This window comes from Cyrtonyx montezumae, unplaced genomic scaffold (genome assembly GCF_038088225.1).
Source record: "Cyrtonyx montezumae isolate F1298 unplaced genomic scaffold, pur_monq_1.0 scaffold_10, whole genome shotgun sequence".
Taxonomy (NCBI): Eukaryota; Metazoa; Chordata; class Aves; order Galliformes; family Odontophoridae; genus Cyrtonyx; species Cyrtonyx montezumae.
In genome coordinates this window covers 477605-500726 of record NW_027071826.1, presented here as the reverse complement: position 1 = coordinate 500726, position 23122 = coordinate 477605, and the positions used below count along the sequence as shown (strand labels likewise).

At 42.9% G+C, this 23122-nt stretch overlaps 1 protein-coding gene across 1 annotated transcript in view; it reads left to right on the top strand.

Moving 5' to 3' along the window:
• MNAT1 (MNAT1 component of CDK activating kinase) overlaps nt 1–23122 on the top strand; it is a 112516-nt gene that overhangs the window by 50443 nt on the left and 38951 nt on the right. The gene's annotated exons all lie outside the window — the stretch shown is intronic.

Below are 23122 nucleotides of genomic sequence, written 5' to 3'. Positions count from 1 at the left end.
CCCATCAATTAATCAATTTGATTCGTCAAGGATATCTGGGTTGTGTTCATTGTCTCTTTCCCCTGAAGAGTTTGCAGTGTAATAGCATTTGCAGCTTACTTTGCTTGAAGTAATGTCAGCTCTTAGAAACCCGTGCAGATTGTTCTTTTGCATTCCTGTAGTACAGAACTCTATCTTCTTTCTTTTTCTTGCAATCTAAGAACCTGAGGGGAGGCAGATCTTCTTTGTGGAATGTCTTCTGTATGTAGAAAACTTGGTAGAAAAAAAACACGTTTGTGGATACAGGTTACAAAATATTCCAGTGGAATTCCAGTCCTTGCTGTTAGCTTGAAAAATTCTGAGAATATGTTCTGTTTGTCTTTCCAACTTTGCTTAGAGAGCTAAAGTTAAGCTTCCACATAGCTTAACTACATGATGAGGACAATGGAAGTACTTTACAGCTTATTTGTAAATGGATTTTAAATAGTATTAAGCAATTGCAGACATTTCAAATCTGCAGCCCTAAGTAAACTTCATTCAAAAATGGTGAAAGATTTGGATGGGGAGATTTCTAACAGCGTGACACTTGAGTCTTGCTGGTTACAGTAAGAAGAGGTGCTTCAGGTGACTTATCACTGTTTTGTCTGTTTTATGTGTTTGGTCTCAGATGAATGAACAAAACCATCCACCCTGATTGATCTTAGATACATATATATGTTATATATCTATATATTTAGATCATATATATATATATATGTTATATATCTCTGTATATCGATCATATATATATATATATAAAAGTATAAGTACAGTTGAAGTGGAAGAGTAAAAAAGTGAAAGTTGGGAATATTTGACGTTAGTGACAAGTGTTCTATGGAAAATGGATTACAGCAAGCAAAATTGACTTTATACCAACTAAAATTACAGGTTTCTTGAGAAAGTTGACCATCTCCATATTTTCTTTGTAGTGTAGGGCGCTTGATTTAAACTTATTAGAAGAGATGATATCACATAATTATAAAAATGACATTAGACAATAAAAACAATATTGATGCTCTGCACGGTAAATGAATTATCTGGCTGACTTGTAACTCCTGAAGTCGTTGGTTACCACAGCACAGGAGTATTTCTGTGAGGGATGTTCTTCATGGACACAGTGCAGTGTTTGGAAGCAGGCGTTGGGTTTCTGTAGTTGATAGGAAGTTGGCAGTTTTTGTCAAGCTGACCTCCTCTGAATGATATGAGTCAATATGGCTAAATGCAAAATTATAAATGGAAGAATAAATAATGATCTCCGTGAAGAGGACTTGGAAGTTTAAGCAACCATACAAATGAATTTGACCCTCAACCACAGCGTTGCATGTGAACCTTGGGGTATATAAATAGTACTGCAGCAGAATAGGAAGGGACCATCACTGAATGCAGTGCTGGGAAGACTCGTACACTGAAGTGTTCTGCTGACGGCGTTTTGAAAGCAGGAAAGTTCATTCAGAGGTGGTAGGATATGCTTTGTGCTGAGTGCTGCCTCTGGTTCATGAGAAGGTTATGCTGTGACTCAGTGTGCAATAAGCACCTCCTTGGTGCAGAAAAAGCCAGGTCTGAACAGCACAACAGCTAGTGTAGCAAGAACTGGTAACCTTAGTTAAACAAATAGGAGCTTAATAGGAACTGGAGGAACAAATAGACCTCAAAGTTCGCAATGTTCCAGTGGTTAATTGGCCTCTGTTAAAATTGACCCTGGAATGTGATGAAATCTCTAATTCTTGAAGGTTTCAGATCAGGACTGGGATTGCCTTTTAGAAGGGTAGTGTTGTCAAACGTGAGTTGTTCAGCTAAGAATGAACTAGTTTTGAAAAAGCAGCAGTGCTGATCACGTGTAACTTGGTGCAGCTGATGATCCAGTTGGAAGTGTTGGGTGGTGACATCCTACCTTGAGAGTCACCTGAGATACATAATATGTTCCAGGTTGAGGTTTTTTTTCTCTAAAATCTTCTGGTACACAATCCACCTGCTTTGAAAATTCTGTCCTGGGCTCACCATTAGAGGTTTTCTCAGCACACAGATGAGTTGCTATGTACGATCTTCCCTTTATTTTTCCCCATCTGATCTTTTCTAGTGGATATTTTTCTTAATTTTCTTCGGAAGAAGGGAACCCAGGTAAAGCTGGCTGAGGTGCTGGCAGATGTGGAGCTTGTGTTTACACAAAGGCTTTACAGACATGCCAGTTGTGGCAGTGCATTTTTCAGCTTTGAACATGAGTGTTTTTCCTGGGATGGTTGTGGTCATAGATGTTCTTCAGCCTGACTGATAATCAGACAAGTTTCTTAGTTTGTGAATTAAAGGCATGCCTGTTCTAGTCTCCTGGGCAAAACTGAAGGAAGTTGGCTCATTTGAGGTGTCGTGTTAGTGCTGTGGAGTTTTTGTGCTTACAGGGGGAGGGAATGTCTGTCCCTGGTAAGCTGAGCAAGAGCATCCCCTATAGCATGAAAAAGACAATTAGATCAGGGGATAGGGTTTCTGTCTTCAGTTTTCATTTTATTACACTGTTATTTTGCTCCTTTCAAGCAGGAGTTGCTTTTTATTTGCGTTCTCCTGGATCTCGTTAATATTTGAAGTTCGTTTCGGTACGCTGTATGTTGCATGCTTGAAGCACTGCTGCCTGTCACTCAGGGTGATGTGGCCTCCCCAAGTGGGGTTGGAGGCTCTTCAGAGTTTTCTGCTCATCATGCTTATCATAATAAGGAATAGGCTTTAGCATATTTGAATATGTAAAATGTTAGTCTCATTATATCTAATCTCAGCAGTATAAGATGCAAAAGAAATTATGACAGTTATACTTACAGCAGTAATGCTGAAAATGTTGCCTGGCAATGCGTGTGCTTCAGATTTTAGTATCAGACCAAAAAAAAGCAGTGATTACTAGAAATGAATGCTGCTTCTGGGCTTATCTGGGTGTACAAAACAAATGTGTCTAGGAACAAAACCATTCTTCCATTTCTTGGTTACATAGTGATCATTTGTGACTGGGAGATGGCTTTAACTGGTTGCTGCTCTTATATGTTATAAGTTAATAGCAATGTACAAATGTGAGCAGGAATCCATTACGCTATGAGAATTCCAGTTTTCCTTTTGTGACTGCAGTGTTTACAGGACTGGGAGCTTTTGGAGCTTGTAATTTTGTGTTTTACTGTACTTCTGGGGTTAAAAACACATGGAAGCATAGAGATATTCAACTCTTCTTTAATTCATTGCAAACTGGAAATGTAGAAACTTCTGAGTGTGGGACCCAGATATTGGTGTGTTTGCAGCAAGTCAGAATCCCTTAGTATGCACTCGAGCCAGTCTGTCTTAAGCTTGTTTCAGGCTGCATGTCCTGTTCCTTTTCTTTTACAGCATCTTTTCTCCCTTTCCTAGGTTTGAGGGGTACCTACCCTCCTGTGATAGTATTCTGGAAGCAATTTCATGTAGTTAAAAACTCCAGATACCTCTAACTGGATTGTCCAGATCTGCAAGAGAAGAGCGTGGCCGTCCACTGCCCTGTTAGACTTGAGAAAGCTTTATCAGTATCCAAATACCTCATCAGGATATAAGGTCTCATTGATCGCTTGATTTCTGTCAGGATTCCTGATGGTTGTTTTTTTCACTTGAGGGCAGTGGGAGGATTTATTAATGGAAGTATTAGTGCAGAACACATGCTTTGTCATCACCAGGATGGTCGTTATGAATGTGCAGTTTAAATAGAAGTGTTGGGGAGGGAGGGAACCAGATGCCCGGAGGCGATGTATTCGCCCAGGATTAGACAACAGACCAGCGGCGGAAGGAGGAATAGGATCCAGCCCTACTGAATTCCTGACCTGGTGTCTTTTCCGCTGAGCTGGGCTCCATCTCCTGTCAACAGCACCTCTGAATGGCAGCGAATTAAGAGTGAAATATCTGCTCCAGCTCCTTTCCTGTCCAAATCACAGCAGCGATGTTGCGTTTAGCTCCGTGTCTGAGTGTTATCAGGATTTTATTCCAGTCGCTGCAGCTTCAGACTGTTAGCAGCTAGAAGTTTTGAGAGCAGTGTGCAAGCTGAAGCAGTCAGAGTGTGCAGGAGGCAGCAGTCAAATCAGCATTTCACCAAAATGAATCTGTGTCAGACACAGGATGTCTAGGACACCTCAGGAATGCACGTTACTCCTAAACTGAGCATAACACGTGCTAAGGAATAGATTTCTTGCAGCATTGCACTTGCTGTGTTATTCTAATGGGAAATAGTGGTCCTACTTCACATTATGTGGAGCTCTATTCTTTCAAAACGTTGACCTCATCAGCTCAGGTCAAATTAACTGTTCTTTATTATTGCCTTTTCCTACAATATTGCTTCCTGTGCAAACAACTGTTCAGCAGCAGCTCCTGCTTTTCAGTCTGTTTCTTTTATAGCTCACGGAGCAATTATCCAAAATCCTGTTCCAAACACAAAAAAGTCTCTCAAAATACCTTTTTAATAAGTTGTGCTCCTTCAAAGCTGCTCAGACAAATGCCAGGGACTTTGAGGTAAGCGAAGCGAGTGCGGCACTTCTGTTCAGGCTGCGGCTGTTCTCCAGCTCCTGAGGCTTTGCCATCCCATCTGTGTGGCAGGGAGCTGTTTCAGCCTCCTGGTCTCGCTTTCCCAATTTTTACTGCTCTGTTTTGTTTTGGGTTTTTGTTTGTTGTTTTGTTGGCTTTATTAAAGCGCTGTTAGAATTTGCCCAAAGTTTAAAATAAAACACGATCCAGCCCCTTTCCCTCCTTTGCTGTTAGCTCAGCTGTCTGTCTTCTGGCTGAAACACTTCAGATGGAATTGATTTCTTCGAGATCTGTGCCAGCCTGAGTTAAATTGGTATTTTCTTTTTAATCTTCTTCAGGCTTTTGCCACACATGTCTTTTTTTTTTGCAGCCGGGCGGAATATCTCTCTTCTCATAACTCATGTAGCTGTGATTCTGAACAGAATTGCAGCACATTTTCAAGTGGGAGTAAAGTGTTTAGGCGTACAGATGGTCTCAGGACAGACACACTAGCTTTAGAAAGCGTGTGTGTAAGGGTAAGGTTTTTCCAGCAGCACTGAGCATCACGTGGAGCTGCAGCAGGGCTCAGTGGCTGCTCCGTCCCGTGGTGCCGGTGCCCACGTGGCCGTGTCCCAGCTCGGTGCTTGGGCACAGTGGGCCGCCCGCGGCCCCGTGAGAGAGAATCCCTCTGCAGAGGAAATGCAGATGTGCTGGAGAGGGGATTTGTTTTGCAGGGCTTGCCATCAGGTCTCTGGGTGAGATACTGAAAGAATCAGTGCTTCTGTGGGGTGGACATTTGGCGAGCAGGTGCACACGTACGTCGGTGTAACAGCAGCCCTGCTAGCAGGGATCTGCCCTTCCTCAGCACCTTCATTGTAACTTCCAGGAGGAGTACTACGTGTTGCTCTAGCTTTGAATTTTTGCCACCATTAGCAGTAGCTTGTTTTCAACAGTGAACCTTGCATTGATCTGGTGGGAAGGATATCTATTTCAGAAAAGTGAAAAAGGAAGAAGAAATGGTGACTGGATCTCTGACAGCACATATAGAAGTCAAACGTATGAGTGAAGGGACACAAAAAATGCTGAATGGCAGAATTTGGTTTAGGACTGATGTGCTGGCTTTAGCAGTGATCCACAGTGCCGTGACCCTTTAGTGCCCACTGAGGTCTCACAGGGTCATATACACAGTGTAGCTGCAGCTTGGTAGTGACCTGATGGAGAAAGGTGAGCAGTGTTAATAACTTGTTTCACCGAATCTCTAGCCTGCTGTTTAAAGATGCTATGTTAAGCTTTGAAAGCATACATGCAGAACTATGCTTAAATATTTGAACTGTGTGTTTGATGTGTATGCCAGGTACACTTTATTTAAAACTGTTCTATCATCAGCATGCTTCGTGTATACTCCAACCCACAAACTGAAGTCTGAAACATTTAATTGGGTTCTGGGCTTGCTGTGTAATTACTGTTATATGAAAGTGTGTAAACATTAGGCACATTATATTCACTTAACGAGTGTTTTTCTAAATGTAGGTAAGAAATGTTTTTGGAGAAAGAAAAGCAAAGTAAATGATAGTATTTATCATTTCCCTTCCTTTCATTTATATGGTGTTGGCCTTGGAAAAGGAGTCTGGGTTTTGAAAATGTGGTTCTACGTCTCGCTGTATCTCTTTGCAGGATTAATGTGTGGAATGCCTTAGGAAAGATGCCATAGTCAAAATTAAACAGTTTGGTGCACAGGCATAATCAGAACCACTTGCCCTGATTCTGTTTTATGGTTGGGCTCTTTTGTACTGCTCTGTTAGAATAAATATTTGTACATTCGCTTGAAGGCTCCTTTCCATGGCTAAATCAGCACATGTTTATATACACATATAGTATAAATACCAGTTCAGCCCAGAAGTTTGCACAGCTGTAATGAGTGGAATTTAGTGAATGAAATAATGCCAAAGCTGTTAATTGTCCAGGAGCGAACGATAAGACAAGTGTGTGTATCGGTGGAGTTTGTGGCTGTAGCTGGTGCTGTAGTGCATCTGCCCTTTGTCCGATGCTTTTTGAAATGAGAGTGTCCTTCCCTTATTTATTTATTTATTCATTCCCCCTCCGTGTTTAATTTACGGAGTTGCTCAAGAGCTCTCTTGCCAGATTCTTCACCATGAAATCTCAGCAGTAGATCTGTGTGTCTCAAGCAAAAAGTGCGTTGCTTTAGTCACAGGAGAAAAGTGTTTCTTAGGAAGAGTTTCACGGGGAGAAAGCTGCTGGGGTGCTTTGGGCATCCTGTGCTCTGCTCTTTTGCCTGTACTGAAGCAGCACGGAGAGAAGGGATCAGGAAATGGCCCCTAGGTTCTACTGTGGGATGCCCGGATTCCATCCTGGCCACCAACCAGACCTAGTGCAACAATAGCACAGACATGCTGTAAACTGATCCGAAGTAAATACCATTTAAATCGAACTGAGATGTTCCCATTTCTGAGTCTTAGAGCTCTGAATAAGCTGTTGCTTGAGTAGGTGTTACTGTGAGCAATAAGGAGAGATCGGACTGAAAGAAAGAAGGTGGCTGAGAGAGGAGTCCAAAAAAACAGCTGGCAAGAAAATAAAGAATAATAAAAAATTTCTCAATCATTGTTTGTTTTGGAAAGATCATGCTTTAAGCACATGGAAATACTTTACACATTTGAGAAGTGCTGACTTCCTACATGCCTTGTGAAGGAATAGCAAATCACTCATGTAATGTAAACAGATTAATAGATCGTTCCAATATAACTTTTTGGTGCTGCTGTTCTTTTTAACAAGATACCATTTTAGTGTGTGTATGCCATCGTGATGCTCTGCTTTGGCCAGGAGCTGCATGCATCATGAATGCCCAATATTAAAGCACGTGCTAAAAGAACAGCACAGAGTTATCAAACCACATTTTTTAATGCAAAAGGTTCATTAGTGGTGCTTGATGAACTCTTCAAACATAAACGTACCAGACAGTAGTGACAGACTGGAAGGGAGGTAAATGCCTCTCATGGAAGCATGGCTATAACCTCTCATTGTATAGAGGATCCTGAGTTGGAAGGGATCTGCAGGGATCACTGAGTCCAACTCCTGGAATCTCGATAGAGATGATATTAAAAATCAAGAGAGGACAAGATCCCTCTTAAAGAGTGGAATTTTAGGTCCTGGAATTAAAAATGAATAAGATGCAAAACTTTGGTACCAGAATTGCAGTTGTTGCTTGTGGAATTGTATAATCGCAGTGCTTGTCAGAGATCTTGGGGTCACGAGTCCTTCTGCTTTGAGGATTGGGTGATACATAAGCGTTCCTGACAGGGACTTGTCTAACCTGTTCCTAAAGACCTCCTAAAGTGGAGGCTCAGCAGTCTCCCCAGGCTGCCTGTGGTCGCAGCTCTGTGCCCTTACCTACACGGTTCAGGAGGAGCTTTATTAAGCGCTCATTTCCTGGATGCAGCGCAGGTTAGTTCATGCTCTGTGTTCACAGATGCAGAAAGCGGGTTGCTCTCTGCCTCTGTGTGTAAACTTCTTGTGTACTGCAAGGTGATGAGGTAAGAGGACTTCACAGAACTAGATGTTTTAGAATTTACGTGCTAAAAGATTGAGTTTGTGTATGTGCATAGAAAAATGTGAGATCTTCCAGCCGTAGTCCCATTTTCTTAGCACTTGTCTGCATTTGTGAGAACACTGCAGGTTTTCTTTTAATCTGTTGCTGCTGATCAGAGCAGTTTTGTGCCATTCCTTGATCCTCTCTGTTGTTAACCTGAGGGAGGGCTGACAGCCTGGACTGGCAGAGCTGGGTAATGGGCTCACAGATTCCTCTGAGTCAGCTGTCAGCTGCATTGTGTCCGTCTTGGAGACGCTTGCCTCTTGGGCACATGTGCAGGCTTACCTCACACATCAGTTTTATTCTTGGCTACTCCCATTTCTTGTAAGAACGTAAGCTATTGCTATTAGAAAGCCTCCAAAGGAAGGCTGTGAGGATGGGGAAGGGCCTGGAGAAGATCCACGAGGAGTGACTACTGAGGTTTGTTGGGCCCAGAGCAGAGGACACTTGAACCATATATCTGCCTATGTTATGAAGCCTGTTCACCTTTACAGCACTGTTAGAAGATCTCTTCTTTGCCTCTGTCTTCTTCCTTGCTTGTTCTTAGGGCTTTCTTTAGACAAATTTTGGATAAGTACAGCCCTGAATTGTCTTTGAAATTCGTGAAGAGCTGAAATGCTATGCAAGGACCTAAAGGACAGAAGGAGCGACTGTAGTGGGAGATGGTCACCAGAAGAGACATGGTGGAAAGCTGAGCGTTCAATCCCAGCAGCAGTAGCAACGGTGTGAGGATGGAGCATGGGTTCAGGGCATTTTAGGGATGGGGACAGAAGATGTGATGGATGAGGGAGAAGGAAGGGATTTTGATGGGGAATGCTTTGGATAGAATAAAATGATGGGGAATGTGGGATTATCACTCTAGCAGGAGATTTGGGGCACTTTGGCAGAAAGGTGGGAATAAGGGTGGAGTAGGAGAAGGGAAGGCTAAGGAGTTCCTCCTGTATGGAGTTGGGAATTTTAGGACAGCTGAGTGATGGAAAGATCTGGGGAATGGAGGTGGTTGTGGTTTAGTTGGTAGACAGCTAAGCACCAGGCCCCAGGCAGTGGCAGCTCTCCCAGCCAATGCCCCCAGTTTTACTGTTTGGTATGGGATATTCCTTTGACTGGTCTGGGTCAGCTGTCCTGGTTCTATCCCACCCAGCTCCTGGTGCACCCCCAGCCTTCTCACTGGCAGGGCAGCATGAGAAGCTGAAAAGTCTTTGGCTTGTGTAGGCACTGCTCATCAGTGACTGCTACCATCATCACTGTTTTCATTCTAAATCCAAATCATTACACAATTCCAGGTGCTATGAGGAAAATGACCCCAGCTGAAACCAGGGCAAGTGTTCTGTCACACATCTGGCTGGAGGAGTTCCTGTGTAAGAAGTCTGATCTCAGAGGGCAGCAGGATTGTGTGTGCACTTGCATGGTTTTGATCATGACACCCCACACACTTTCTGTCAGGGATTCTGGCTGTAGGTAGGGGTTCAGCGTGTCAAATGAGGCTGTGCTGGGTGTGCTGTGTACCAACCTCTTCCTTTCTGCATCTGTGCTTGCATGTAAGTGAACACAGTGGACAAATGATTCAACTTCTGAAGTTTAAAATAGCATATTTGCAAATTAAAAATAGATTAAAAAGTAAAGATGTTTTTCAAAGGTGTATTGAGGGCCTTAGCTTTCAGCAGTCGGTAGTCATACAAGGTGCACTCGTACTGTGCTAGTGAAAGATATTTTAGATCAAAGAGATGGTGTTCTGTACCAAGAAGACTTCAATAATAATTTTCCTGAAGAATGTTTGTTCAGGTGCAGAGGGTGGGAGAAGGGAATATTGTTTTAGGCAATCAGTGTTGGACATGAAAAGGTGAATTTCCCCATACATACCTAGTCTGGATGCAGTGTGTCAGTGTTGCTGGAAAAAATTATTGACAGCATTGGCTGCTAATGAAAGAGAAGTCATCCTCCTGAAGAAGTGTGTAGGTCTGAGAGTTTTTCTTGTGTTCATCCCTCCAAACTTTTCTAAAAAAGAAAATCCTAAATATGAAACATATCAGTGTGGAGAAGTTATTGTTTTAGTTTGTTGTTCTGCTTTGTCTAACCGTAGTTGCCATGCAGGTAACGGTTCTGGGGGAACCAGGAGGGCCAGGTGAGCTGTAAGGCATGCCACAAGTTACATCAGAATGTGTGGCAGAGCTTAACATCCTCAGCCTCATGCAAAGAAGGCACTAATGTAGTATAAATGCTGTATTTTATGTAGGCTCTCTTTAAAAATGCAGGACAATTAAGAATATTTTGGAAACAAAGAAACCTGCTTTGACTCAGACAGATCGAGCAGTGGTACGGACAGGAAATGGAGGGACAGAGAGCACATATGGAGCAGTCCATCTCAGTGGGATGGAGACCAGGGCACTGGGACTTGCAACATTGCAAGGATTAGTAGAACGTGAAATGATGGGTTTATGTCAGCATAATGATTCTTGTGTTTCTCTAGGACTTTGAGAAAACCCTGGGCAAGGTAGGTAGCACACTTAAAGGTTGTGCATGGGGAATTGTTACAGTCCAACAAGGAAGGATGGATAAGCAGGTTGGAGGGAGGAGCAATTCAGAACCAGAGGTTGTGGGCAGGAGTGAAGAATCATGTATTTTTAGATCTGAGGACTATTCTCTCGTTTCATCTCTTGAAAGAGAGGCTTGAATAAAGGCAATGCTGCTCTTTTCTCCAGAGCAGAGAAAGAGAATGACAGAAACGTGATCCTGTGCAAGACTGTCACAAGCAGTGCTCAAGTAAACAAGACCTTTTGCTCTGTGCCATGTAGACTTGCTGACAGATCTAAACGGGATCGATGTGGGCATCTGATCCCTGCCATCATTAGGTACTCTTTGGCACTAGGGTTTAGGGCTGTCTGTATTGGTGTACCTGTGGGCATGTAGACACGGCTAGTGGGGGGGAAGCTGTGTGCATCCAAAAGTATATGTAAAGCTTTCCAGCTGTAATGCTGCCCTTAGAGCAGTAGGATCTTAGAGCTTATACAAATGAGTTTGATGATTAATCCATTAGTAAATATTCAGAGAAGCTTCTGCCTCTCCAAAAGGGGCAGCAGTTCCTGTGGAAGCATGATGGTAACAATACTGGGAGTGGCACCCTTTTCTTTGCTTTCTTTTGGAGCAATTTTGGAGCGAGTTTCAAGCCCAATCATAACTGTGGTTCAGAAAAAGCATAATCCCAGGGAGCTTTATTGTAAGGATTTTCCACCAGCCACTGGCACGCTGTCATATAGATGAAGCTGGAGGACTATGGTGTGGCCTGCTTGACAGGAGAGAACTTGGCACAGAACTTCAATATCTATATCCTGGTGTTTAATGTCTGTTGGCACTATCTTGGCTGTGCCTGCATACCAAGGATTCCCTTTTGCATTTGTTCCCACTGGTGCATTATTAGGGTTTTATTCATTGCGTGGGGAGAGGAAGATGGCTTGGCTTCAGAGCTGATGGGAGGATGTATAGGGGATTACAGTGGAAACAATCTGCCTCCTTCATCTTTACCCATTCAGCTTTCACTTATTTACTCTCCGTACCTCTTTGCAGGATGCCTTGAGATTGAATTCCCATTTTGATCTGTGTAGAACCTGAAGCCCAGTCAGGATTAAACCATTCAAGACGTACTAAAATCTGTTTGGAGTTACCACCTTGAAGCGAAATGCTGCTCCGCTCTCATTTTTCTGATAGCAGTGTGTACCAATTCTATTTTCTGCTACTTCTTAATGAAACTTAGGTCTGGTTGGTTAACTTCAGATACAAAATCAAACAAACATGTGACACTGGGGACAAAAGAAATGTTCCTAAAGAGCATTTTGCTCATTTAATGGTTGCTTGCTTTTAGACCTTAAATAAGATAGTGGTTGTAACTGGGCTTTTTGTTTGTTCGTTTCTGTTAAGAACAAAGTATAAATATAGTTAAATTTTTATTTATGGAGAGTACATGACCACTGCAACTTTTCAAAATGGGGATTTTCTTTAGGAAGAAACCTCTCATTACAACTCAGGAAACTTCAATCTGAAATACAGCACTGCATATCATGCTGCTTTATCTTCTGTTATCTTTGGGCTATCTCTGATCCATCTTAGTGGTATTACCAGGCTTGGAATTCCACGAGTGAGCTGTGTTTAAGGTGGCACATGAGGATCTACAGAGGGAAAGCAGATTTAGTTGGTAAAAGTTCTTGCTGCGTGTTACGTAAGAAAGACCTCTGCAGCTCTGATGCTATGGAAGTGCAGCATGAACTTCGGGAAGATGGGATGATGGCCCTTTTTTTCCTTGTGTTGGGAAATTTTCAGTTGCACATTGTTGTGTTTGATTTTGCTGATGGAAAAGGGGGAGGAAGAAAGCTAATGAAAGGCCAGCTGAGTCTTTAGGAAGGCCACACCGGATAGCCTGTGGGGTTAGTGGATGTGAGACAAGGAGAGGGACACGGGCTCAGACTGGACAGACAACTGCCAAGTGTATGTGCATTGTCACTCGTCTGTGGCTGCTCCCATTGTGGGGGAAAGGATCTTAGGGGAATTCAGAGATTTAGATAAGAGCTAAGTTTCAATCAAAATACTTCAAGTTGATTCCAAGAGACTATCAGATGAAGCTAGTTAGAACATGAGTTTTTGGAATGGAGTATCAATTCTGTTTTGGGTGGTTTTTGTTTTGGTTTCACTGTCTTCCCTAAGAGGACAAGTTTTGTTGAAAAATCGATTAGGAAATGCAAAGGAACGTGGACAATGGGGACAGTACAATTACTGTTCTGTTCTAGCAGGTTTGCTGAATTTATAAAATCTGCCCTTTTCATGATTTATACTTACAGTTTACATTTTTAATTCAATTAATCTTTTATTTTATTTGCATTCAGGCTTGCAAAGTTTTAAGCTGAGCATGGAAAATAACTTTGTCAATGCTTTCCTACTCTTCTGAAATCTAATTAAAACCTGCAATTGTTGTCATTCATCATTGTACCATAGGAACATATTTCCTATGGAGACAGTCTAATATCCTGCAGCAACTTCGTGGCATTACAGAAATAATTAATGTCCCCTTTTAAGGTGGTGTGTGTTGCTACAATGTGGAATAATACTTCAGTGTTGTAACTGAGTGGCGTGCTAGGAGACACTAATCCCTTATGTATAGTAACAGGAAGTATGAATATTATTTATTAATGATAATAGAAAACACCTTTGCACACATGCTTTTTCTGGGCATGTCTACGTTTTGGCAAATGACAGTGAATTTTAGCTGCAGAATATTTTGAGAATAAGAACGATTTCTGTAATAAAGAGGATCCATTTATTTAAAAGCCTTTAGAAGCTGTAAAAGATAGAACTTCTCTGTATGAGAGGGATGGCTGTTGTGCAATAATGCCCCTTCATTCCCCTTTCATAATAAATCTCAGCAGAGTATTCATCTGAAGGGCTGGATGCCAAAAAGAACAGGTTCGACTTGTCTGTGAGGATTTACACCACACTAAAATGCACAACTGCTTTTGTAGAGGTCATTGTGAAGGTCACGGAGCTCACATGCACTGCTGAATGAGAGCAGCCTGTAACAATGGTGTGAGCGACTGGTCTGTGTGAAATCAATATTTAAAACCTCATATGCAGTGTAGCAGTAAGCTGGAGTCCTTAAAACACGGCTTCAAAGCCCGATTTACAAGAGTGAGTGGTCTTCTCTTCCAGAACTTTGCATCTCGTACCCTCAGCTGATTGTAACTCCTAGGTGAAAATGTTAGATTTTTTCTTACAGTTAGCACTGAAATCATGCAGTGTGTTTGGTATCAACACTTGAACTGTAAACAGTTGCATCAGGATGCTTTCTCTGTCCAGTTAAAAAACAAAAACAAAAAACCAAAATCAACTCATTATTGCAGGGGATCAAGTTGCATGAAACTGGGAGCACCTTGTTTTAAAGAAAGGTCTGAGATTGACCATAGGGCTGCTATGTCTTTAAATAAAAGATGATGATCATTTCAAGTGGCAGCCGGCCATTGGTGGGGCTTAGTGCAGAGATTAATTAGTAAAATTTGGAATGCACTACAGCAAATGCAGCTGATTGGCAATAGCATGTGGAGCAGCAACTGGTGGAAGCATACTGCTTCTGGGCAGCAGAGGTATTTCCAAAAAGACTTAGGAGTGCTGTGATGTGTTATTCTTTAAATGGAACTGTACTGATTGCATCAAACAACCGTTTATGCAGCTCAGCAAAGGCAGAAATTAAATAAATCTGAAGTGGATTGTGAAAGAAAGCAGATTTCCTTTTGCTGTTTTGATGCGGTTAGGTGCATTACGTACTCGTGGCCCACATGTCAGTTTACAGAGGACTGTGATTGGTCTGCATTGCAGTTTTTTTTTCTTTCATTTTTTACTGTGAAGACAAATGTTAAATGTACTGTCCAACACTGAGGTGTGATTTATTCAAAAAAGACACTGGGGTACATACGGTTAATTAAATGACTATTACACTGGGCTGCTGCTTTGCTCTACTTCTTAAAATAGTATGGATTACCGTGGCTGTGTGTTTGTATGATTTATAGCTGTCTACTGTCTTATTTTTAATGTTTTAAAGACAGAATTAGAAATTTGGAAACTGTCTCTGTAAATTAGCTTCTTAACGATGCTCAATACGTTTGGTCTGAGTAATGGACCCAGTTATGCATAATCCCTAAGGAGGCTGTTTCCTCAATTTGTGTAGGCCATGGAATTGGGACCCAGGTAATAAAATTAAGATGTTCTATGTAATGAACTCTTTTCTTTTAAGAAGGTACTTGGAAGCTCTGTTTACTTCTTAAAATCTCTTGCGTTGTATTACTGCCTTGATGCCCACCTGCAGTTAAAGAGGCACGGCTAAGCGTCTGTTTTAATCGATTTCAAGAGTGGGTGTTGGCTTCAAAAATGGCTCAAGCAACTTGAATAATCTGTTAAAATTCATCTCACTGTGAGCTTTCCCAAGTCTGCCTTAGTGGACAAGCCAGCCTTATCACTGCGATGCTCGTGAAGATGATGACCTAAAGCTGGAAGAGGAGCTTGGTCACACAAGGTGCGGATCATCCTGGCTCTGACCCAGAAACCCTTAAGCTATAAAATGAGGCAAGCATATCTTCATGCTGGCTTCATTCTCAGCTCCGTTACTCCGTCCTCGCTGTGTGCTTGGCCCTGAGGGCTGCTGATGGCTGGTGCTGCTCTATGGGCCCAGCATGGCCTGAGTGAGCCACTCGGCTCCCAGGCAGCGAGCATGGGCTGTCAGGGGTCACGGAGCGGGGGTTAGGGCTGTCAGGGTGCTGGCTGCTGCTCTTGAGGCCTGTTTCTGCAAGTCCCTGCTTCCTAGACCATTGTGTTTCCTGCCGTCGGTAATTGCAGCCGAGCAGGTGGGCTCGGTTTACGCAGTCACGTTTAGGCTTGCTGGGCTTTGTTGGACTGGACTTGCAGGCTGCCATCCAGACAAAGCGATCAGCATGGGACTGCTGCTTTTGCCTTCTTTTGCCTAAAGTGAGTAATTTTTGGTAATGTTGATTCAATTTAACATCTGTGTCTAAGCCCCAAATAAGTGTCTGATGAAATTTCCTCACTGCAAATAGATTTGTTGGCTTGAAGTGCCTTTGACTGAATGCTGTGTGTAAATCCTTACAGGACTGGGACATTATAGAGTGTTGCAAAATGTGCACTGATAGCATTTGTTAAGAACTGTGTAATTACTGCTTGGTTACTGGTGTATCAGTGCATGTGCTTATGTGACAGAAACGGTCAGTGAGCACAAAAAGCATCTCCTTTTAAGGTGCACTGTCCAAGCGCCACAGTCAGCTCTCTTAATTACTGAGACTTGCTTATTTTCTAGACTAAGCAGCATGTACATACACTATACACAACCAGGCATGTTGTAGATGATAACAGAAAGCAACCTGTAACTTCTGATAGAAACAAATGTAGGTACATTCTGTGATGTGTTATCCTGGCTGAACTGCTGGTTTGCTGTGAGTCAGCTGGCTGTATGTCTTAGAGTGCTCTTTGTGTCACTGGACAGTTGCCTTTTAATGTTGGTTTAAATTTAAGATATGGAAGATGAAGGAAAGTCTGGATTTCCTTGTCTGGATAGCAGCATGCAGGCACTGTGACTCCCAGCTCCTGCTCGTGCCCCAGGGCTGGCTGCTGTAGCTGCTCACACAGCTGAGTCTGGGATTAGACAGCTTCCTAGGGTGAGCTGTTTTCCTTGCTGTGACAAGGAGATGGGGAGAGAAAGCTTGACACGGTGTCATGGTTTAGCTGGGACCCAGGGTGAATGTGAAGCCGAAGGCGAAAACGTGGCTTTCAGTTTGGTATTGATTGAAAAAGGTTTATGCTCAGAGTTAGGGCGAAGCTCGTTAAGCTGCTGGTGATTTTTTTTAAAGCTTTTTGGTACGGACTTTCTATCTGTAATATTTTCAAGAGTCGTACATGTTACCTTTCTTGGCAGATCTTGGAGTCTTAAATAAAAAAGCAAAATCCTGCTCTGTACAAAGACAAAACTGCTGAAAGCTTCCTGAGCAGCTTGCAGTGAAATTGGGGCAGGGTAGAGGGGAAGAATACCTTCTCCCTCCCCCCAACTGCCCGCTCTTGGGAAGGGAAGCACAACAAAATACCATTATTCACAGTACTCAGGGCTTTCTGATTTGCTCCCATTAACTTCACTGATACAGTATCAGTTTCCCCATGCTGGTCGGGAAGGGTTAGTGTGTCGTGTAATGGAGTGGAACAGCAATGCGGATGCACAGCAGCCCAGTATTGCTGGGTGGATGGCTTCCAGGTAGATGGAGGTTTGGGCTGATAGCTCAGAAGGCAGTTCTTCGTAGCTGGCCAAAAATGAGCTTGGCTGGTGAGTCCAGAAGTGCATGTGCGTGTGCTTAGTCAGTCTCTTGTGTACATGTGTGATTGTGCCACTGATTAAACTCAGAGAGCTTGGCAAATCCTATTTGTGTGGGAAGCTTGAATGCAAAAACTTGCCTAATTTACTTCATTTAAATCAATATAATCCTGCCTAAGGCGTTTTGGAAAGCACATCTGAGTGAACGGTGTTTTAAGTTAACACAGTGTCTTTCGTGTTCACAATAAAAGCTAGTTTCATTTGAAAAGGGTGTGCTTATGGTTACCTTATACAAACTTTTGCCATATTAAATATAGAAGGACTCGATTCTCCCGCGTGCACGCATTATCTTTTGTGAAATTTGTACCTGGAAGATCTCGTATCTTCAGGTCTGCTTTATGATCGGCAGTTCTTTGAACTCGCAAACAAAGTGTGGATAACTTCAAATACGTATTTGAAGTCTGATTCTCAGGAATGCTTATGCTGATTTTTGACCTTACAACGTGAAGTTTGAACTCTGTCTTAAAACTGAATATTCTGGAGGAAATGCAAATAGAATCTGAACTTTTTTTAGGTACCTTTAAAACATATACCATCCCTTAAAGACGGGAGCTTTATTCCAGAGATCCTGGTGATTCAAACCACAAAGGTCCTGATTCAGCAGTTGGTCTCTAGTCAGCAAAGCTCACTTCTGTCCTGTTACCGTCCTTAGGAAGACGTGGATCTGTAGTGTGTTTGACTTGAACGTAGCATTTTTGATTACTGTGAAGCTCCATAGAATAGAGAAGGGCCAAAGGTGGAAGCTGGCTGAGGCCATTTAGTGTCTTATATAAGTGCATAAAGCTGCAAGTTGTCTTGTTTGGTTTTGAAATGCTCCTCTTAACTACTTTGACATCTCGCTTTTATTCTCAAACATCTGCTTTAGATTGTTTGCCATAAAAGTGTAAGAATTAATCTTACCCTCACTTTTGTTACTGCTACCAGAAACCAAACTATTTTTATTACTTCTTATGTCAGGACTCGGACTTGGTAGTTCAGAGCTGAGGAAAAAATGAGCTTGATTTTTTTTTCTATCTTACAGGTAAGGTTAAACTATAAATTTTAAATACAAGAAGATATTAGACGTGGCTTTTTAAACCATGCTATAAGCTCTGCTTTGCTTTGTTTGGCTCAGTATTTTGAGTTTTAAGGGAATTCAAATGATCAGCTCATTTTGGTTTGCTTCTCCGAACAGCAGCTGCCCCGAGTCAGTCAGACATTTGCATCATCTGTGGGGAGAACTCAGTGCCTGTTTTCCTGCATGGAAATAACGTGCAGGGAAGCTTTCGTTTCTTTGACTTTCATATGTTTAGTCCTTTGATTAACAAATGCTTTAATACTTGTTCTTGGAGCTTCCCTTTTCTTGGAAGTGTAAGTAAAAAGCTCATTTGTGGTGCTTCCCCGTTAAGAAAGGAGGAACCACGCACAGCATGTGCTGTGTTTGAGTGATTTCCCTCCTAATTCCAGGGCATCCTGCTGGTGTGGGTTCATCCAGTACTTATTTCAGAGCTTATCGTTCTTCCTACAATAGAAGTGTTGTTTTTAAGGCAGAACTGTCTTGTTACAGGCCTGTGGCAAGAAATACCCGTGCAGCCTCTCTGTAACTTGCTGGAAACGTGACGTTTGTGCTGCAGTTGCTTTCACAGCAGTCTCCACTTTCAGAATCTGTGGCAACACTTGTTTTTTTTGTTTTGTTTTTTGTTTGAGTACAAGTGTTTTAGCTAAGGGGCTCACAAAGGAGCCAGTGAACGTGATAAAACAGATGAGGCATCTCATTTTTTTATTAGACAAACAGGCTTTTTCTAGGACTAAATGAAATAAGCGTGTGACTGTATTGCTGTTTTGCTGCCTGCTTCTCTTTTTCCTCTAAATGAGACTGTAGATTTTTCACAGCAGGAACCGTCCCTTTTTGCTTGTTCTAGGGATGCTTTAGATGTTTCTGGTTGTGCTTCAAGGAGCCACAGAGCTGCAGCCCCTGGAACCACAGGAGCATGCAGGGCTGTGTCACTGCCTGAGTACACAGAGGGACTCCGTGTGCAGTGCTCCCAGGAGCAGCCAGAGCTTGAAAATAGAGCTGCTGGTCCTGTGACGTTCTGGGGATCCTGTGCACAGTTCCTCAAAGATTCGAGTGCCACAGGAAGTATCCTCCACTGGGAAAGCTGTCCTTTCCCTGTCGTTCAGCTGCAAGTGTCATTTCGGTGCAGGTGGTTAAAGCAGGGAACGTAAACCTCTCAAGGACAGAAGAGTACATTTTGTGAGTATTCATGAAAAACACAGTTGCTTCTGCCCCAGAGAGTGTTTCATTTAGTTTTTCAAAATTAATGTGCACTTACAAAGCAGTGTGTGAACTGTGTATTACATTGGCAGTGGTTTCTGCACTCAAGTGAGAAAAAGGGCTGGAAATAACCTCCTTCCCACTCTGTTCTAAAAGCAGTAATTTGTAAATACATTGCTAACACGTTTCAGTTTTCATTTAGAATTTGTAGTAAACGCAGCACGTAAATATTTTGAAGGTGGCCTTGTACTGCTAATGCCTGGTGATGCTTTCTTTGTTTTCCTGCTTCGTGCTTAAGTTGTTCCGAGTGTCTCCTTGTTTCTGATTGTTCATTCAAACTTTTTCTTCTCCTGTTTTTCCTATTCTTTTCATGCTTTCTATCTGCCTGCATTATCCTTTCATATTTTATTCCTTTCTTTGTTCCCTCTGCTATAAAAACTTCCATGCTTGCTTTTGCCAGAGAGTTATCAACTAGCAGTCCCTCCTTAAAATCTAGCTATTCGTGGAATCCCACTTTATTTCTTTATCAGTCAGACACAAGCCATTCTGGTTTTGGTGTTCTGCATCTTTATCAACCTTTATCTGGGTCTAGGCTGTATGCTCAGTGAAACAGGGAATATGTCTCAGGTTTTCACACATGGAATTTCTCATCTTCTCTAGACTGAGGTCAGCTTTCTGTTCAGTTGTATTATTCTAAGCAGTGTTTCTTTAAAAATCATCCATCAGACTCTGCATTCCTTAAGAGTGAAATTGTGTAGCAGGGGATGTTTGTGGCTGGGGAAGCTGCTGCAGAGGGTCCCAGGAAGGAGCGGGCGATGGGTACAGTGATACATGGTGGTTCAGGATCTGCTGTCCTGTCCGCCCGTAAAGCAGCTATGTTTTGCAAGTCCCATTGTTCTCCAGGAATGCACAGAGTTACAGTCCTAAATGATTTTCTTGCATAATCGAGGCATCATATCAGCATTAATACTCAACGTCACTGCAGCCCACCAGGAGCAGGCTCAGCTGCACTGAGGCTCAGGCAATTGTTGCTGGCTGGTGAGTGATGCGTAGCTATTGCTGTGCTCTGATCCTCACTGTGTTGCCTGTTCTTCTCTAAAAGGTGTATGTCATGATGCACAGAGTGGCATTTGTCAGACTGATTTCTATTTCACATCCCTTGAAAAATTAGGCCCTTAATAGGGGTATTTAAAGCCTTATTATATTAAGGCCTATAATCCTGTAATCAGACTGGCTACTGCAGAGCTTATGTTCCCGTTGAGAGCCAAATCAGAATGATCGGGGCACCAGAAGTCTGATGATAGACGTACAACAAAAGTTTGCTTAATTCTGCCTCATGCTACAATACTGCCATAGCACACTGGGAAACAGCATAGCAAACTGAACAGAACATTGATACCAAGTCACCCTCAGCGAAGCTTGCCTCTGGGGTGTGGAAAGAAGATGCTGGTGTGCCATGATAAGCATGGTGCATTGCACTAAATGGAGAATGCGTGCAGAGGAGCTGAGACCAGACTGGGAACAGTGCTGAGCAGCACTGGGTAATGAGCCCTGAAAACCTGGGTGCTGGCCTGTTGGCTCACGAGCTGCATGAGGATGCCATTGTTTTAATCCACTCCTTCCAGAAGCGGTGCTGTTTGTGTACAGTGCCGTCCTTTGAGCGGTGAGAGGTTTTGAGGAAAGCTTGCCAGGGCTCTGGAGTCACTGCTGAAAAGGAGTGCGTGACTCGGTCCCACAAGCATCCAGCCTGTCCCCTGGGTCACGGCTGTGCTTCAGCAGCTCGCTGCGAGATGCTGGTGGCACACAGGCAGCGTCATCTCACTGGTGGAAAAAAGGGCAGAAGACTTTTCTTTAAGGAGTAGTCAGTAAATCTGAAACTGGCACGGAACCAGAATTACATTTCATCTTATGCAATGGGCGAGGACTTTCTTCCAAGAGATTAGAGAAATGTGGCTCTTTGGCAGGAGCTTAAAGATAAGTCTGGTCAAGTAATCATTTATGTCAGAGAGTTGTAAGGAGAAGCTTGGAGGCAAGTATAGCTGAACACATGCAACTGTGTGGTTAACTTCCCAGACACAGGTTTTAGTGTAACTGACCACACGTGTAACTGTGGTAGCAGCTTCTTCTGTCCTGTCCATCTCTTGCTGTGTTCCTGCCATTTGTGAACAAAAAAAAAGCACAGCTTTTAAGTACATTTTAGCATTCAAAATTATGTTACTGCAGGGGAGGGGGGGAGTCTAAATCGAGTCCTGTTGGTGAGAGGCATCTGAAGTCATTGGCCCCCGAGGGAAGTGTGGTGTGGGTCCTTTATCTTTGTCCTGCCACGCATGGTCACATTCTTCATTTTGAGATCAGTAGCAAAAATGGCATGGATTTTGATGGCTTCTGTGTCAGATCATTTGTTCTCTTTCTGCTTAGCTACTGGGATATCCCCTTAGCACTTCACACAATTGTGTAAATAAATTAAATTTATTGTTGGTTTTTGAAAGCAGAAGAAAAAACAGTTGGTTTCAGATATTTGAGTGCTTGGAAAAACCTCACTGGTGTAGGAATTCTAGGCTAGGGAATGGAATTTTGCATTTTAGTTTGACATTTTTCTTGTTTATTTAAAAAAGCTGTGGAAGACAGGGAGGCTAAAGGTTAAAATAATATTAACTGAGCCCTCCAAATCTATCAGTTTCATTCTCCTTTTCCTGAGTATTACTGTAGTCAAACAAGGTAGTTAATCAGAATCAGAAAGCCACATTAGCATTGCTGACATGGATTTGTCAATAAAATGGGGAGGGTGGAAACTGAGAAACCAGCTCTTGGCTCTGACTGCACTGCTTAGGATGTTTACGTTAATATTGTTTTGAAGGAGGATCTATTAACATGAAAATACATGCACAAAAGCTGAATCTGTCGTGAGTTTGAAAGTGAAGTAGTTTTCTGAGACTGCTTGTACTGAAAAACTGGAGGAGCTGAACGTGTTGTTTTACCACTCACTTGCAAGCACTGGGGTAATGACAGGCTCAAGTGCAGTGCAGCAGGAGTTTGGGTTGAGCTCTGCTGCGCTGCATGCAGTCGAGCTGGTGTTGTGGAGGTGCTGCAGCAGTCACATCCCAGCCCCCCCATGCTGTGCAGACCCGTCCCCACTTGCTGTGAGCTCTCTGTGTGCAATCCAGTGCAGCAGAGTCCCACCCAAACCCAGCATTGCTGCGAGCTGAGCCAGTGAGACTCAGCACGTAAATACTGCTGCTCCTGTTATCTGCGTGCATGCTGCGTTCTGGCAGTGTGCTGATGGCAGCCCTGGGGACGTTCCTAAGCAGAGGGAAATGTAGAAAAGCAAAAAGATTAGCCACACCATCTCGTCCAGCCAGCTCTAGTACATAAGCTTGCGTTGCCTGGGCAAGTTTTAATGACCCCAATCTCTGGCTTCTGTCTCTTGCCTGGGGATGTTTTTGTGGCATAAGTGTTCCTCCTCTTTCCCCTGCTAGTGCATTTCTGGTGTTGTCATTCTGCTTTCTCCTCCTCCTTGGCACTTCAGATTTCTAAGAAGGCTGCTGCTTGTTTTTCTTTTGCTACAGAGGGAGGGAGGTGCAGGAAGGCAGTGTAGTTTTGGCACCAGAGAGAGATGAGAGGATGGGAAGAAGTGGGAATGCTGCACCTTGAGCTGCGATTTCTGGACTGAGTGTGCTAAAAGAAGCTCTTTCTGCTGGCGGGCAAGTGCTGACACACCTGGCGTTTGCCAAGCCTCCCTGCACACTAGCTCTAGTGCTCTCATAGATTGAAGCAGGCTGTGACGTTTCCTAGAAGGGCACTGTTTGGTTTTACTGTTTTTCTCTGAGATATACTTCTTGTCACTGCACAGGCA